We start from the raw sequence: 17,309 nt of genomic DNA, 5'->3' as shown, positions 1-17,309 counted from the left end.
GAACAGATAACTGTAATTACCCAAATAATTACAGGTAGCTGTAATTACATAATTAATTACAGGTAAGTATAATTACCTAAAGCAAATAGCATGCCTTCCTTCTCAAATGACACACACTTGAAGTTGTTTTTCTAATGGCGATGGTAGACTTGTACAATTGCCTACATTTGTGACCCTGCTGTCCCTGTGGTCCACCCATGACTCACACCTGCACAGTGACCTGTTGCCTGGGATGGAGAATTCCGCCTGACGCCAGAGTGAAGCAATGCTATACCATCTTCCCCATTCATGTTCCTTCCGTTACAGTTCCTTCCTGAAATCATGTAGTCTCTCTTCATCAAGAGCTAGTCACATAACTCCCCAAATTAAGTAATGTTCTCTATTCCTTTCCTGTCTCTACTTTGCGTGGGGGGAATTGCTAATGTGAGCCTCCTGGGATGCCTTAGCACTACTTGGTGAAAGGTTCATTCCAACAAAACTCGTATCACGTTGAAAGGATCATTTCCCCACTGCCTGGAGAAGAATTGACTGTGATGATCACCCCATCCTATGGTTTCTCCACAGGGTTCAAAATATGGAGGCTGCATTGTGTCCATGGACGGGAGCATAGAAAGAAACCTTTAAAAGCTGGACCGAGAAAGGAAAGAAGGCAGAAAAGTAGGAAGAAATCCTGATACTGGTGGTACCAAATGCCTCTGAAATTGTTTGGAAAGTAAAAGTTAAGAGGGAACTAACAAAAAGTCTGTAAAAATGAGATAAATTAAAAGAAAGGTATGATAAAAAGAAATAATATCCCTTAACAGTCTGTCAGCAAAATTTAAATTACACTTTAGGCAAGTGTTAGAATGCCTGCCTGGCCTATCCCTTCCCCTTCTCATGAAATCTGGACCTGCCCACAAACTTAGTAGACAGCAGGCCTCATACCCCCATTCCCTTTAGCTACTACTGACCGGGTCAAGGACAGAGAGCAGACTGGAAGGAGCCCTACACCTTGGTGGGCCAGATATCAGTTGAATTCACTGTCTCTGGAATTTGACCTCCTACCTGACTGGCTGCTGCTCCTCAGTTCTCTTTGGTGGCTTTCCTCCTTGTCTCCACCTCTAGATATTGCGGTACCCCAGGGATTAGCCCCAGGCCTCCTCTGCTCTATACATGTTCTCTCTCTGGGTGATTTTAGCTAGACCTCTGGCAAGATTTAGCTAACCTGCAGTCCTGACCGCTCCCCTGCTCCAGATTCAAATATCCAAGTAGCTGCTTGACAGATTCATTTAGAGACCTAGTAGGCACCTCAAAACTTAACGTGTCCAAAATATGAATTTATTTTCTCTCCTCCCTCGCCCCCATCCTGGTCCTTTCCCTGTCTTCCCTCATGTCTGCAAATGGTCACCCCATGCAACCAGTTGCTCTGGCAAAGCTTAGTCATCAACCTCAATTTATCTCTTTTTTTTATCACCCCATAACCAACTCACCTACAAATCCTGCAATATCCCTACATGGCCCCTTCTCACCAACTCCACTGCCACCACCCTAAGCCCAGCCCCATCACCTCTCAAGGGGATTACTGTAATAGTCAGCTGCTTGGTCTCTTTGCTCCTACTCTTGCCCCTCTACATTCTGTTTTTCACACAGCCACCAGAGTGATCTTTTAAAAATGTGAATCATGATCAAATGTAACTCGTCAGCTTAAGACCCTTCCAATCAATGGCTTTTTATTTCACTTAGAAAAAAAGTCCAAATGTCTGACCATATTACAAGTCCCTTTGTGAGATGTCCCTACCTCTTGCCTCTCAGACCTCAAATCCCACTACTCACCCCTAATTCATTATGCTCCAGCCACCGTGACTTCTTGCTGATCTTTCAAAGCACCACCTTCACTCCTGACACACGACCTTGACTCATGCTGGCCTCTTTGCCTGGAATTGTCTTCCCCAGATCTTTGCATTGCAGGCTCTGCCCATGATTCAAGTCTATTCAAATGCCCCCTCGGTCACTTTCTTTAAAGCGGCATGACATTCCCCCATCCAATTACCTTAATACCTTATTTTATTTCGCATTCACTCATCAGCATCTGAAAGTATACTGTTTATTGATGGGTTTGCTTTTTATCTGATTATTGCCTGAACCTTCCACAGGAGACCAGGGCTTAAAACAGCGCCTGGAGCACTGTAGGCACTTATTAATACTTGGTAAATGAAGGAATATAGGTCTTAGCATCTACAGTCAGTGGTGAGTTCTAGACTGCAGAGATCAGAAACATGCTTGAACCTAGTGGAGGAAGCTGGCTGAGAAGATACAGAGAAACCAGAAAACTCCTGCCACTGGAGACCACCGCATCATTTCTAGTCATTTCCTGCTGCAGTTCCATGAAGGTTGGCTGCGTTGCAATACCTGTGTTTGGGAGTTTGCTGTGCCCTTTCCATGAAACCCCCTTTACCTGAGCTAGCTTCAGTGCGCTTTCGCTTCGTGCACACAAACAGCACTGAGTACCAACTAAGACCAGACACTGCAGAGCTACCAGCCGGCCTTGTTATTTCTTTTCTAACCCCAAAATGGCAAACATATCCTGAGTAAGTGAGCTGGACCAAAGAGGACACTCTGCACAACCACCGTATTTTCCCCATTTTCTAGGGAGAGAAACTGAGACCCACAGGTGTATGTGTCTTTCTCATGACACCTGCTAGCATCTGGCAAAGTCTTAATTTGCAAATAGGAAGGATGAGCACCTCTTGTCATGGAACATGATCTCTATACATGGAATCCACTCTTTTGGAAGGCAATCACATGATAGCCTGTGCTCTCTATAAAGGGAGAAATATAAATGACTCTGTTGTCCATAACCCAGTTTTGATTAACTAGGGTTTAAAGTGTCAACAGTGCATTTCTTTAAGAGGTTATGGGCATAGCAACAAGGAGCCCTATCTATAGCAATAACTGCTGTCATTTTAACAGTCCTTTTCTCACGCACCTCCCACAGCTAATCACTTGACAGCTTTAAATGAATATGACCTGCAATGCATAATTAATAAATTCAATTATTTTCCCTTTGCACATCTGAACACATAAAGCAATCTGCCAACATTTAAGGAAATCCCATCATGCTACGAAGCATAAAGTCATATTTCAGGAAGTGAGAAATTAAGACACAAGAATAATGGCACACTTGCCCAAATATTATAAAGCACATCCAGCAAAGTGCCACAGCAACGTGGCAGAACTACTGATTCTTCTGCCTCCAATTACTCAGGCCTTGTCAAATAACAGGGAAGACCTGATGCAAACACACAGCCATTTCACTGCATTTCTCAAGCCTTTTTAATAAAAATAGATCCCAGCTGCCACTCACCTTCTTAAAAAAAAATCCACCTGAGGAAATATAATTCAGTTATCTTCCAATGACTTCATATGAAAGGTTAATGGCACGGTGTGCTGTTGGCAGCCAGCAGTGTTTGCTATTTCGACTTCTCACTTAAGAGTTCCATTATTCTGTACAACCCCAAGCAAATGCCTTTATTTAAACCACCTCCAACTGACCTTTATAGCTTAATGCTAGGTTCATCTTGACAGCTTCCTACAAGCATTCATTTCAATACTGGCCTGCAGAATTACCCAAAAACAATATAGCATGGCACACCACATTTTTTCAGAGACCACAAAGGGAGCGGGAGGCAGGCCAAGTATTTTACTGCAGATTTTAAGGGTTGACTCCCGGGCACACTATTGTTCTGTTCCTGTCAGGGCTGGTCAGAGAACTTCAGGGGACCTCAACCCTATGGGATTAACGTATTCTTGTCAGGGGTAGGGTAGGGAGAAGGAATTTAATAGGTGTTCCCACTCATCAAAGAGAAAGCCTTAGGAGTTTCATTTTACTCAGAAGGAAGGCTCTCAAACAAAAGCGTGGGCTCTGGGGAACCTCTGGGAACACTAAATGTTCCATGAACACTGTGCATGGTGGGCATGAGGACTTGGGGTTCCCATAAAAACTGTGTTTGCAAGGACACAGAAGGGCTGGCGTGTGTCATACCTAATCAATGGTTCTTGAATTATACAAGACCAGTGGGCTCTGAGGCTCCAGCTGGTCTGTGTCTCCAACCCACTCATTAAACAGTGAGGCGAAGCCTCTAAAAGTGTGCAAAGGCCTGAGGGTTTGAGACATGGGACAAGTTTTGATGCCAAAGAAGATTTGAAGGAAATTTTTTGTTTGGTTGGTTGGGGTTTTTTTCCCCCAAAGTGTGGTGTTCGGACCACCTGCAGCATAATCACCTGCAGCATTTTGTAAATGTTCTGATTCATGGACCCCTCTTTTTACCTTCTGAATCTAAAGCTCTGGGAGGTGGCTTTATACAAGCTCCCCAAGTTCGAGAACTACTCCCTTAAGAATAGAAGCAATAAAAGGGTTCTTTTATGACGCCTTCTCTTGGTGGCTCTTCTCTTATTGTCAAAAACAAACAAAAATGAAAAGAACAAAATATTCAAGGTTTTAATAATGTTAGAAAACATACTGTTTACCACAATGTCAAAAATTCACATGACCACAATATAACCAGCCTACAACTGGGTCTGCTTAGAATTCAAATGTATCTACACATTATTTTTGAGGTTAAACCTCTTTAATGAGTCATTTTGTTTTCACTGTCTCAACATAGCCTTTTCGTACAGAAAATTGATCCTTAATGTTGTTGGTATCACGCTGATGGAAATAAAAGTATACTGTGGCACAAATGGGCCCTGGGCTTCCAAGTAGTTTAGTTCATTTACGCCTATTTCTGATTTAAGTCGAGGAGTATTCAAATAATGGTAAAAAGCCCATTGGTTTTGCACATGCGCACTTTACCTCTTCTGAACTCTGCAATTCTCCCATTAGTTCAGTCCGTCAGCCAGCGGACTTAAGCCAGGCATCGTGCTGACATTTAAAGATGATTCCTTTTTCGTCATAAGAAGAAACACAGAACATCATTTGATAAACATAAAAATTAAAGAGCTCTGCTGGCAGCCCCTTTACAAGGCACTGGAGAAACCCTGGGTTGGGCACGACTGGTGCTTTTACCAACACAAGCCTAAAGGACCCCTCCAGCTGCTGGATTAGCCCTAAAGGCAACTATTTGGTTTATTGGTGTAAATATGAGCTATTAGTGTCTGGTGGTCCATCAGAGTGGCCCTAACCTACTGCTTTGCCTTGTAACAATCACACAATGAAAAGAGCAGAGTTGAGTGTTGTATTTGCACTGCCTGTCTAAATCTGGTTTCATAGCCCAACATCCCCCTTGCCCCATCCACAGGGATACTCATTAATGCTGCCGCAGCCAAGTTAGTGGCTTGTTTTCTATCTCTAAGAGTGCAAAAAGCAATAAAAAGGTGTCAGTAGTTGTCCTGAGAGACTTTCTCTTTATTATTTATTTCTATTATTCTCAAATAATAGCCCTTTCAATGGGCAGTTATTTGAGAAGTAAAGCTCTCTTTAAAGGTATGATTGACACATGAGCTCTCTGTCCCTGCCAGAAATTGATACAAATGAAGAGAGCTTCTTATTGCAAGGTTTCCCAGGATCCTTCTCTAACTAAAATACATGTGGAGCACCCACAATCGGCCACCTCCAACTCCCATTCCAGACGGTCAAATATGCAGCATCCACAAATGCCCCACATAGAAAACTTACCCCTATGCATTGTTTAACATTTGCAATTACTATTTCCTCAGTCACGGCTAGAATCATTATTTTTTCTTTACATTAGAGCATCAGGAAATAAATCACCGGATTTTTAAAATTGAAAAAAGAAACAGGAGGGAGTTTTCAAGACCACGTGGTGGTTAAATAGAATAGAAGCCTATTCACTTCAGAAGACTTCCTGGCCATAAGAGACTGAGCTCTCCCCCACCGCAGGGCACAACTGTAATGGGGCTGCAAATTCATGTTAGCATTAGGTCTGCCTCTCAGTCCCTGGCTGAGGCCATTCCGACTACGGTTCTGACTCAGATAATTTGCCAGTCCACGGGTGAATAATGCAACAGAGAGCTCAGAACAAAAAGAAGAATTACTACTGAGATGCAAACGTCTCCTCTACTTAGTTCCAGAAGAGCGAAAGAAAAGTCAATTTGTTTCACTCCTTGTATTTATTAACAGTGATTTTTCCTTCAGTAGATAAGGAATGAAAAAACTACAGGAGGCAACACTCATAAAAGTAAAATATAACCTCAGTGTCTTCCCCATGGATGAGTTCATAAACCCTGACTCAACCCTAAAATGGCAACTGGCTCCATAACTGACTCTGAAATTGTCTAATTAAATCTACAAACTCAAACCAGGAAGACCTTTTTCTCGAATTGAAATAATTTATGAATAGCAGACCAGTATTTCAAACCAGCTCAGCATGATTTTGGCTTATCTTTGGCAATAAGCAGACCATTCTAGAACACCCTATAAGCCTTCCCATAACCAATTAAAGCTTGATGCCTGCAATTATAAAAGAAAGGTGAAATGCCTCTGTGAATGGGGATAATGAACCTTTCCTGTGTAGAAGCTTAGATTACAACTGGGTGATCCAATACAAGGCTAAAGAGTTCCTTTATTCTTTTTATCTTTAACTTTTTAAAAAATCAGACTAACACATATGTATTATTAAAGTCAAAGAGCACTCTAAGCCTGGAAAGAAAAAGAGCTGCCAATTTTACCCCATTCCTATCCCCTCCCAGTCTCATTCCTTCCAAGTAGGCACTCTCGACTCTTTTTGGCTATTCTCTATGATCATAATCTCCACATTTTTACATTAACTCTTTCATTGCTATCATTTCCTTTTTCCATTCAGACAATATCTACTTCCTGCTGTCAAAGAGTATCACCTAGCTGTTGCATTACTTCCTCCCATTTTCTGACTCCACCATCACCTCTATATAGTCATATCGCTATTTTGATTAAAGCAATACAGTATTTACATTGTTATGACTATGATTCCAGACAGCTTTGACCAAATTCTGCCTCCACCAGGCACTGGGTATGTAAACTTGTGCATCATTTTCAACAAATGTAAAATGAAAAAAGTATTCACACCTACTTCATGGGCCTGAGGGTTCAATGAATAATTATGTGCCAACATTTACACAGTGCAGGTGCAGACTGAGCACTCTCTAAATGCACAGTCAGAAGAGATTTCCTTTCTTGCTCATGTCTTTTCTTTTGCCCTGGCCTCATTTTTCATTTACTTAATTTTCTACATTACTTTCACTTATGTATCCTGAAAACAAAACCCTAACATTTCTTTTATTGCAGATATTCTTACCGCTAGGGAATGTATCCAAATCACACGGCACCAAAGTAGGTTAGTGGCCACGAATCTGCAGCAACTTCAATTCCTGCCTCCTCAGAAGAAATAATTTGAGGGGCATAAGGCAGAGTGAGAGACTGAGGCAAGTTTTAGAGCAGGAATGAAAGCTTATTAAGAACTTTAGAGCAGAAACGAAAGGAAGTCAGGTTCACTTGGAAGAGGACCAACGGGGAGACTTGAAAGATTCAGGTGCATGGTTTGACCTTTGACCTGGAGTTTTATATACCGGCATGCTTCCAGGGTTTACGCCCCCTTCTCCCCAATTCTTCCCTTGGTGGGGTGTTGTCTGCATGCACAGTGGCCTGCCAGCACTTGGGAGGGGCCCCACGTGCAGTGTGAAATTGTACACATGCTCACTTGAGGCGTTTTTCCCTTACCAGCAGAGTGTTCCTAGAAGAAGGTCATATACCAGATAAACTCCACCATCTGGCCTCTTAGTCCACAAGCTTGAACCCGCCCAACTATGGAGATCTTATCAGGAAGCTGCTGATCACCACTTTCAGGTGTTTTCTATCTATTGGAAGACTGCCTTTCCCTGGTGCTGCCTGCAACCAATTATTATTTTAGAGACAGTTTAACAACTGTCTGACCATCACCTGATGGTCTCCTGACTTTCCTGGTTGGGTTGGCGGGGTGGGGGCTCTCCTGCCCTGCTTATGTCTAACTACCTACTGTAACAATATTAAATTACATCATTTTTATTTGTTTGTTTTCCTTAAAGACATCCTTCTTGGAGTGCTTCCTCCTCCTGTTAGAATCTTTCCAAATTCTGTGGGCCTGATGCACACTGTAAATTGGCTACTCCCTTCTCCTGTTTACTGTGCAGGTTCTTGACCTGATCCCATTTCTTTTTCCCTCTTGATTTAGATGTCTTTTTGGTGGGGCACATTCCCAGCTATTCCTAAGGCAAGATACATAGAAAGGAAATTCCTTCAGTCATGTAATTGTGAAAAACGTATTTATTCCACCTATACATTTGTCAGAATTTCCACAGAATATAGAATTCTAAATGGAAATAATTTTCCCTCAAAATGTTGAGGGCTGTGCTCCATCATCTTCCACCTCCAATATTTCTTTTGAAAAGTATAGTGTCCGTCTAATAATCGATTTCTTATTCTTTGTGGTAGCTCATAAGATTTTTCTTCATTCCTGGTATGAAATTTTATGATGATATGCATCTCTTCTACCAGACACCCAGTGGACCCCTTCAATCTGGAAATTCATGCCCTTTGGGAAAAGTTCTTCTTTTTCTTTTTTTTATCTTCTGATTTCCTTCTATGCTCTTTTTGGAATTCCAATTCATTGGAGGTAAGCTCCTTGGATTTTTTTTCTTCATTGCTATCTTTTCCCTCCTATTTCCTTATCCCTTAGTCTTTCTATTCTACTTTCTGAGAATTTTTCATTTCCTAACCCTTCCTTTTTTATTCCTCCTCTCGTATTTTTAATAACTTATTTTGTCAATATCCCTTTCTTGTTAATAGCACACTATTCTAATTTAGGGAGTGCAATAGCATCTCTTATCTTTCTAGAATACTGTGATCAAGTTATTCCTTTTTTTTTTTTTTTTTTTGAGATGGAGTTTTGCACTTGCTGCCCAGGCTGGAGTGCAATGGCGCAGCACGGTCTAGGTTCACTGCAACCTCTGCCTCTCAGGTTCAAGTGATTCTCCTGCCTCAGTCTCCCAAGTAGCTGGGATTACAGGCACACACAACATGCCCAGCTAATTTTTGCATTTTTGTAGAGACAGGGTTTCACCATGTTGACCAGGCTGGTCTCAAACTCCTGACCTCAGGTGATTCTCCCCCCTTGGCCTCTCAAAGCACTGAGATTACAGGTGTGAGACACCCTGCCTGGCAGGGGAGCTACTATGATCAAGTTATTCTTAGCATTTTTTTTCTATTGCTTGTATTCATTATTTTCTTCTGAATTCTTTTTTCTCTTCAATTTTATTTCCTTTTTTTATGTAAGAGACTCCCTCAACTATCTGGTCATATGTGGCTCTCTGCTTGTATTTAAGAAAGAGTCATAATAATTTGAATGGAAGTTCTGGGAGAATGAGTAAAACTCACAGTGGGTGATTGGCAGAAACTTGTCTTGTTAAGAAATCTGCAGGTGTCTGTATCTTTTGATTTGCTAGTCAATTTCCCCACAGAGCTATTCCCCCATTCCTGCAGGGTCTGTACATGCACATGCCTGGTTGGATGGAAGGCAGAAAGTCTCACCCTAGATCTTCACTTAACTTGGGGTATCTCAACCTCAACACTATTAATATTTGGGGCCAGGTAATTGTTTGTTATGGGGATGTCCTGTGCATTGTAGAATATTTAGCAGAACTCTGCCGTCTACCCACTAGTTGCCACTAGGAAACTGCCACCCAATTGTGAAACAACAAAAAATGTCTCCAAACATTGCCAGATGTCTGATTTGTCCCACATCTGGGAGTTCCCAGTCACCCTCTCTAGACAGTAAATTCCTATCTATGCAGAATAAACAGTACTTCCCTAGCATGACGACAGAAGAGAGGGGATCTTTTTTAAACAAATCTTCCTATCAACCCTGCCTTTAGAAGTATCTAGTGCTGGCCAGGCATGGTGGCTCATGCCTGTAATCCCAGCACTTTGGGAGGTCAAGGCAGGCAGATCACCTGAGGTCAGGAGTTCAAGACCAGCCTGGCCACCATGGCGAAACCCAGTCTCTACTAAAAATACAAAAATTAGCTAGGCATGGTGGCAGGTGCCTGTAATCCCAGCTATTCGGGAGGCTGAGGCAGGGAGAATTGCTTGAACCCAGGAGGAGGTTGCAGTGAGCTGAGATTGCGCCACCGCACTCCAGCCTGGGTGACAGCAAGACTCTGTCTACAAAAAAAATTTTTTAAAGTGTCTAGTGGCACCAATATCTGAGCCTGTCTGGAATTTTGTGGCAAAAATCAGCTTGTTTATAATTGGCTTTAGGCTTTTAACCAAGCAGAAAAAACTAAAATTCAAGTCAATTACCATTCATCCAACTGCCTTCCATATTTCAAAATTTTGTTGACTCTCATATATAGTCATCTGATTTCTTATTTTCTTTGTCCTTATGAATTTATGCTGCTTAATATTTTTTTCCTGACATTTTTGCAGTGTTATGGATGGAAAAGAGTCAACAGTAAACATTACATTTGGGTACCCTGTTTAAAACATGTTTAAATTTGGGCACCTAAAATTTCTCAATTCTTTCTCAAATTCTAAATTTGAGAAATTAAAAAAGCTAACAATTCTCATACAGGCAAAGAAAACATCACTTGAGCATTGCTCATCTGAGTGCACAAGACTGTACAGGTCTTTTGTGCATATTTTATCAAAATACCAGAGTTTATGATTGGAAAACTATATGGAATTACAAATATTGCACTAAGACCAAACCAGGACAAAAATATCACCAATCCAAGTCTGGCGATGTCGAGGTTATCTTAAGATTAAACAAACCTGTAGAACAGAGCCCTCTTATTCCCAATGAATCTAATGTAACCACTCTTTTTCCATATTAAAGATGAAATTTTATATCTCAGAAAGACACATCTATACCATCATTAGCTCCCAAAAGTCAAGTGGCTCAAAGAATCTGTCCACCTAAATCCAGTCACTTCTCTCCATACCCATAATTACCCTCCTCTTAAATCAAGTCACTATCATCTCTTGCCTGGATTTCTGTCTAGTCTGCCACCATTCAGTCCAGTCCTCTACAAGTGTAATCTTTTCAAAGAACAAATATGATCATTTCACATACAGAGGTGTTTGAACCAGAGCAAATCCTTCTTGAATAGGGGCTTGGTGTAAGGAGGCTGAGACCTACTGGGCTGCATTCCCAGACTATTAAAGCATTCAAAGTCACAGGATGAAATAGGAGATCAGCACAAATACAGGTTATAAATATATTGCTGATAAAACAGGTTGCAGCAAAAAAAGCCAACCAAAACCCACCAAAACCCAGATGGCAATGAGAGTGACTTGGTCGTCCTCACTGCTACATTCCCACCAGTGCCATGACAGTTTACAAATGCCATGGCAACATCAGGAACTTACCCTGTATGGTCTACAAAGGAGTGGTATGAATAATCCACCTCTTGCTTTGCATACAATCAAGAAATAACCATAAAAATGGGCAACCAGCAGCCCTCAGTGCTGCTCTGCCTATGGAGTAGCCATTCTTCATTTCTTTACTTTCGTAATAAACTTGCTTTCATTTTACTCTATGGACTTACCCTGAATTCTTTCTTGTGTGAGATCCAAGAACCCTCTCTCAGGATCTGGACTGGGACCCGTTTCCGGTAACATCTTTCTGGCAAACCATGGAAGGTACTGTAGTAAGGAAACCCCCCAACCCAAAGGCTAATTTTGGGTAAGTGGTGGGGTCTGGTAACATCTTTCTGGCAAACCAGGAAAGAGACGATACTGAAGAACCTCCCACCCCCAACCCAAAAGAAATAGACTGCAGCACTGATTGGCCAACTTTGGGTAAGTGGTAGGACACCCAGGTAAAGGATGGGATTGGGTTAGAGACCCAACTTAGGGGAGTTAGAGTCTCTCCTAAGACAGAGTGGGTTATAGGCCCCTCTTAATAAAAGGCAAGGATGCTTGACCAAGCTTGGGTTTGAGGTCCAACTTAAGAAGATTAGAGTCCTTCTTAAGATTTAGAGGATCAGTAAAGTCAATTTTGACTAAGACCAGGTTTGGCACTATGGGATGTTAACTGCTATTCTCTTTGGATTAACCTGCCTTGCAGTCTTTGCTGACAGCTACAGGTGACAAAACTAGGGATGTACAGGACCATGGGACATGGGGAGTTTTTTCCTTCCCAAAAGGGGAAACTTGAGAGCTGATGGGACTGCTGGAAAAGATCCCTTCACGACTGATAAGCAGCTGCCTGAACTTATGAGCAATGGGTGGGTCTGTCTCTGGCCTCCCTGAGATCTTCACCTTACCCACCCTGCCTTAGGCAATGCTTTTCTCTCTCTCTCTCTCTGTCTCTCTCTGCAAACTAGTTAAATGAATGGTAAAAAAATTACTGTTTATCTCCTCTGTAAAGTTTTGATTAATGGGAAAAAAAGGATTTGTGAGGCTAATCTCAAGCTGTAGCAAATCTGTTGCACTTTGTGCTATGAATTTGTCTTTCTGTATCTTTCTGTCATAGAGAGGGTTACTTTAGATAGAAAATGGGCTTAGAACCTAAGCCTGCTGTTCAAAATGGCCCAGGAAACTGGTCAGTCATGTCCTTAGGAGCTTGACCTTGTAACCACGTGGCCGTGCTTTCTCTTTTCACAATGGTGGCCTGGTTTCAGGGTTCAATTCCTGGCTTAGGAGTGAGCTCTTCCTGATTTAATATCTGCATGACCTTTACCATTTTTTATTCTTTCCCTCCACAAACTGTCTTGAATTTCCTTTCTCAGAGTACCTGTGAGGTTACTTTTAGTAAAGTTTAAAAGCCAGAAATATTTGCCGTTTGGCCAGGCTAAAGATGAGTAATAAAAAATTCAAAAGGATGTTTTTAAAGAGTGCTATGGTTAAAAGTCAGCTTAATTAAAAGTGGGTATTCAAGCTCTAACAGCCTGGAGTTCCTTGGGAAAAAACACAGGAGGTGCCACAGACCCTGTTTTCGGGGGAGGGGGGGAAGAACAACCTCTGTTTTCCTCATGGAACCCCAGGAATTAAAAGTAGATAGCTCTCCAGGAATTAAAAATAGATCTCTCTCAAAATCTAAGGCTTTGTTCTGTTTTGCATTGCATTATCTGACATTTTTGACTTTTGGGAGCATCAGAAATTACTTCACATTATGAGACAGCTCTGGCGTATAATAACTAGGTAGGAAATGTCCTTTTGAGGATGGGCTGATTCCCTCTTTTGGGGATCCAGAATCTGATATAAAACTGGGACCCTTAATTTTGGGGGATCTGTTCTGCCTTCCAACTATGTTTGCTTATTACGCCATTAAAAACTACATGCTTTCCTGGCCCTGGGGTCCATCCTGAAGCCAGTAATTCAATTAAGAAACTGGCAAATAGGCCAGATGCAGTGGCTCACACGTGTAATACCAGCACTTCGGGAGGCCAAGGCAGGCAGATCACAAGGTAAGGAGATCGAGACCATCCTGGTTAACACGGTGAAACCCCATCTCTACTAAAAACACAAAAAATTAGCCGAGCATGGTGGCGGGCGCCTGTAATCCCAGCTACTCAGGAGTCTGAGACAGGAGAATGGCATGAACCTGGGAGGTGGAGCTTGCAGTGAGCCGAGATCGTGCCACTGCACTCCAGCTGGGGCGACAAAGCAAGACTCTGTCTCAAAAAAAAAAGGGGGGAAAAGAAAATAAACTGGCAAATGAAAAATATTACAACTACTAGGTCTTCTTCTGTCTGTGTATTTCTATATGTTTTGTGTATGGTGCTTATGTATGAAAGAGCTTTAAATGGCTTAAGAATAATAAGAGCTTAAATATTTTAAAAGAGAAGTAAAAAGTGTAATGCCTTTTAGTTCACATGACTTTAGTAATCTTTGGAAAATAAAAACAGTTTTACGTGGAAGGTGTGTAAAGAAAGTGAAATGTGTTTTTGGTAAAAAATTATAAAAAGTCATGGGAATGTGGATTTCTGGCCTAAACTAAAGGGTTAAAGGGTTGTTTTAAGTTAGATAGGATAAAGCTGAAGGTTTAAACAAGTTGTAGAAGGTCTGTGAAAAAATTAATCTCATAAAATAAATTCTGTGTGTGAACAAATTGGCTAAAGTTAAAAGGGTATTCAGCTTTTCTGTAAATTAAACATTAGAATAAAAGCACAACAGGTTTTTCTTAAAGCACTAATCTAATCTGCTCTTTAACAAAAACTTGTAAAGGGTTATAAAAGGTTTATAAGAATCTTATCTTGGCCAGGTGTGGTGGCTCACACCTGTAATCCCAGCACTTTGGGAGGCCGAGGTGGGTGGATCACCTGAGGTCAGAAGTCCAAGACCAGCCTGGTCCACATGATGAAACCCCATCTGTACTAAATATACAAAAATTAGCCAGGCATGGTGGCAGTCGCCTGTAATCCCACCTACTCGGAAGGCTGAGGCAGAAGAATTGCTTGAACCCAGAAGGCGGAGGTGGAGGTTGCAGTGAGCCAAGATCACGCCATTGTGCTCCAGCCTGGGCAACAAGAGCAAAAATTTCATCTCAAAAAAAAAAAAAAAAAAATTATCTTATCTTATGGTCAAACTGATTAAAATTGGATAGATTTTAATTTTATCAGGTTTTATTAAAAATTGGAGTTGACATTAACAGTATACTAATATAAAGGTGAAAATTGACTTATTTGGTAGAAAAATCATATAGACAGCATTGTCAAATATGAAATAGTGTTTGGCTTTCTTTGGGTTGTATTTGCATAAATGTGTTATTGGTATGTGTTCCAAAATTATGAGAACCTCCTATAATTCTGATATGACTTAGTGTATGTTATCAATAGTTATAATTATTATGTGAAACTGTTATACACCACAGAAGTAACCAAATTTTCTTATTAATTGTGGCTTTAATAGTGTCTGTCCTAAAACTTTTTGCCATCTACAGATGATTATTGTCTTATGTTGATCCTCTTCAAAAGGTGGCTTATCATCAGCTTCAGGACTTTGACAGACATTCTTAAATGCAAGTTTCTGATAACTTTGGAGACTGTGAGATTAGAATAGAGGAAAAACTTTCAAGACTCTCATGGAGAGCTCAAATGTTCATGACAGAACAGGAGTTAACTGCATGGACTGAACTAATAAAAAACTGAAGTAATCTTTTTTTAATTTTTTGCTTAAAACATTGCTGAATCTTTTTGTTTTCCAGAGCCAAGAAAACTTTTCTTTTGAGTTATTTATAGCTTTTAACAACCGAGTATACTTCTGTAAACAAAATTTGGAGCATATTTGTTTCTCTCTACCTGATTTCTCTGGAATTTGGAAACTAGTTGTGAGTATTCTTAACTTATGGCAATATAGTTATTTGCATAAGTACAATAAGAATCGGTTTTCTTTTGTAATAGGACACAATTGGAGAAATTGGTTATTTTACCAAGGCATTGTCTGGAATGGTATGCTTTCCTTTAAGGAATCAAACTTGACTTGAGCCAAGATAGAACTATTAGAAGCCCCTTGGGAAAACTGGTTTCATATCTTGTCTACAAACCATGTACAGGGTTCCTGACCTGTGGTAAGTAAAGGATGTCACTTTCTAACAGGCCCCAGAGCCCCAGGGTATCTTGGGACCTCGAGGAGAGTAGTTTACCCAACTCATAGGTATTTGAAGGTACAAACCCGTGGCTGGGCTTGGCTTTAAAAAAAAAAAGTCTTATCTGAGATTCTGTCTATGGAACAGAGTTCCATCAAAGACAATTTAAAGAGCTTAAGTGAAAAATAATTATTCTTGCTGCACTTTATACAAGTAATCATGCCAAGTATAATAAAGCAAATCAGTCTTATCAGGATTTGTTGTTAGTAAAAATGGGAAACTGGAGAGAGAAAAAAAGAAAAATTATGTTTCAAGAACTATGGTACACCTGTTATTAGATTTTAGTCTTAGTTGTTTTTTGAGTTTGTTTCTGCAGTTTAGGCTAACCTTGCTTATTGCTGTGAACCAACCAGTGATGTCTGACTGCTGCTCAGAAGAAAGAGGGAGGGATAATGTAAAAATCTGAATCAATATTCTAATTCTGGGCACACTGTAATCATCTAGCAACCCCATATCAGCATGGTTTCAACAGTTGGCCAGTTCATGGAAAGCCTTCTTATTTAGTTTACTTGGAATAATTTTACTTATTTTGCCTTACAGTTATAGAATACAGTGCTGTTATACTCTGTGTAGGAATGCAGGATAAACTTACTGAATGCTTTCTTAAATCAAACAATTATTAATCTTCCAGATATCACCTTTTGTCAAAACTCGGAGTTATGAATGGCCCTCACCATACTGATGCTTTCTGACTGAGCTCCTCTCTACCCTGAACACAAGAGACCCTAATAGTTAGGCAGGAATATCATCACCCCTATTCAGCCCGAAGAAGTTACAGAAGATGAATCTTTGTCCCTTCACAACTCTTAGGATTAAGGGTTCTCTTATAAAAGGGAGGGGGAAAATGTCAGACGTGTTGGTACCAGAGCAAATTCATCTTGAATAGGGTCTGAGCAAAATGAGGCTGAGACCTACTGGGGTGCAATCCCAGACTATTAAGGCATTTTAAGTCACAGGATGAGATAGGAGGTCAGCACAAGATATAGGTCATAAAGACATTGCTGATAAAATGGATTGCAATAAAAAAGCCAGCCAAACCCACCAAAACCAAGATGGTGATGAGAGTGACCTGGTCATCCTCACTGCTACACTCCGACCAGTGCCATGACAGTTTACAAATGCCATGGCAACATCAGGAACTCACTCGGTATGGTCTACAAAGGGGAGGCATGAATGATCCACCCCTTCTTTAGCATATAATCAAGAAATAACCATAAAAAATGGGCAGCCAGCAGCCCTCAAGGCTGCTCTGCCTATGGAGTAGCCATTCTTTATTCCTTTACTTTCCTAATAAACTTGTTTTCACTTTACTCCGTGGACTCGCCCTGAATTCTTTCTTGTGTGAGATCTAAGAACCCTCTTTTGGGGTCTGGATCAGGACCCCTTTCTGGTAACACCCCCACCTTAAAATTCAGTGACTTCCCAATGCTCTTGGAAGGAAGACTGAAGTCCTTAATATGCCTAACATATCCTCACATGTCTGGTCCCTGTCTCATTTCATAATGTGCTTCCTCTTGCTCTCTGTGCTTCAGTCACAGCAACAAGCCTTTTTCCATGCTCCTCCCACATTGACCTTCCCTTTGAACTATTCCTTCTTCCTGGAATGCCTGGAATTACTGGAATGCTATTTACCCACACATCCCCTTCAACTAGTTATTTCCTACCTATCCATCAAATCCCAACTCATCCATGGAGTCAGCAGCCTTTCCT

At 41.0% G+C, this 17,309-nt stretch overlaps 2 protein-coding genes across 7 annotated transcripts in view; one reads left to right on the top strand and one right to left on the bottom strand.

Annotated features, from left to right (window-relative positions):
- The window catches only part of BAALC (BAALC binder of MAP3K1 and KLF4), a 1,274,875-nt gene that overhangs the window by 98,507 nt on the left and 1,159,059 nt on the right, over positions 1-17,309 (top strand). Inside the window, exon 1 of one of the 3 annotated variants that reach the window (XM_050800752.1) lies at positions 3,965-3,968. The exons of the other annotated variants lie outside the window; for them this stretch is intronic. The gene's annotated coding sequence lies outside the window, so the exon portion shown is untranslated. Of the gene's footprint in view, positions 1-3,964; positions 3,969-17,309 lie in introns of those variants that run through there. 3 annotated transcript variants of the gene reach the window in all.
- Positions 1-17,309, bottom strand: part of NCALD (neurocalcin delta) — a 448,039-nt gene that overhangs the window by 399,709 nt on the left and 31,021 nt on the right. The gene's annotated exons all lie outside the window — the stretch shown is intronic.

This window comes from Macaca thibetana, chromosome 8 (genome assembly GCF_024542745.1).
Source record: "Macaca thibetana thibetana isolate TM-01 chromosome 8, ASM2454274v1, whole genome shotgun sequence".
Lineage (NCBI taxonomy): Eukaryota > Metazoa > Chordata > Mammalia > Primates > Cercopithecidae > Macaca > Macaca thibetana.
Note: the sequence above shows the minus strand (reverse complement) of the source record. Positions and strands in the feature narration are given on the sequence as shown.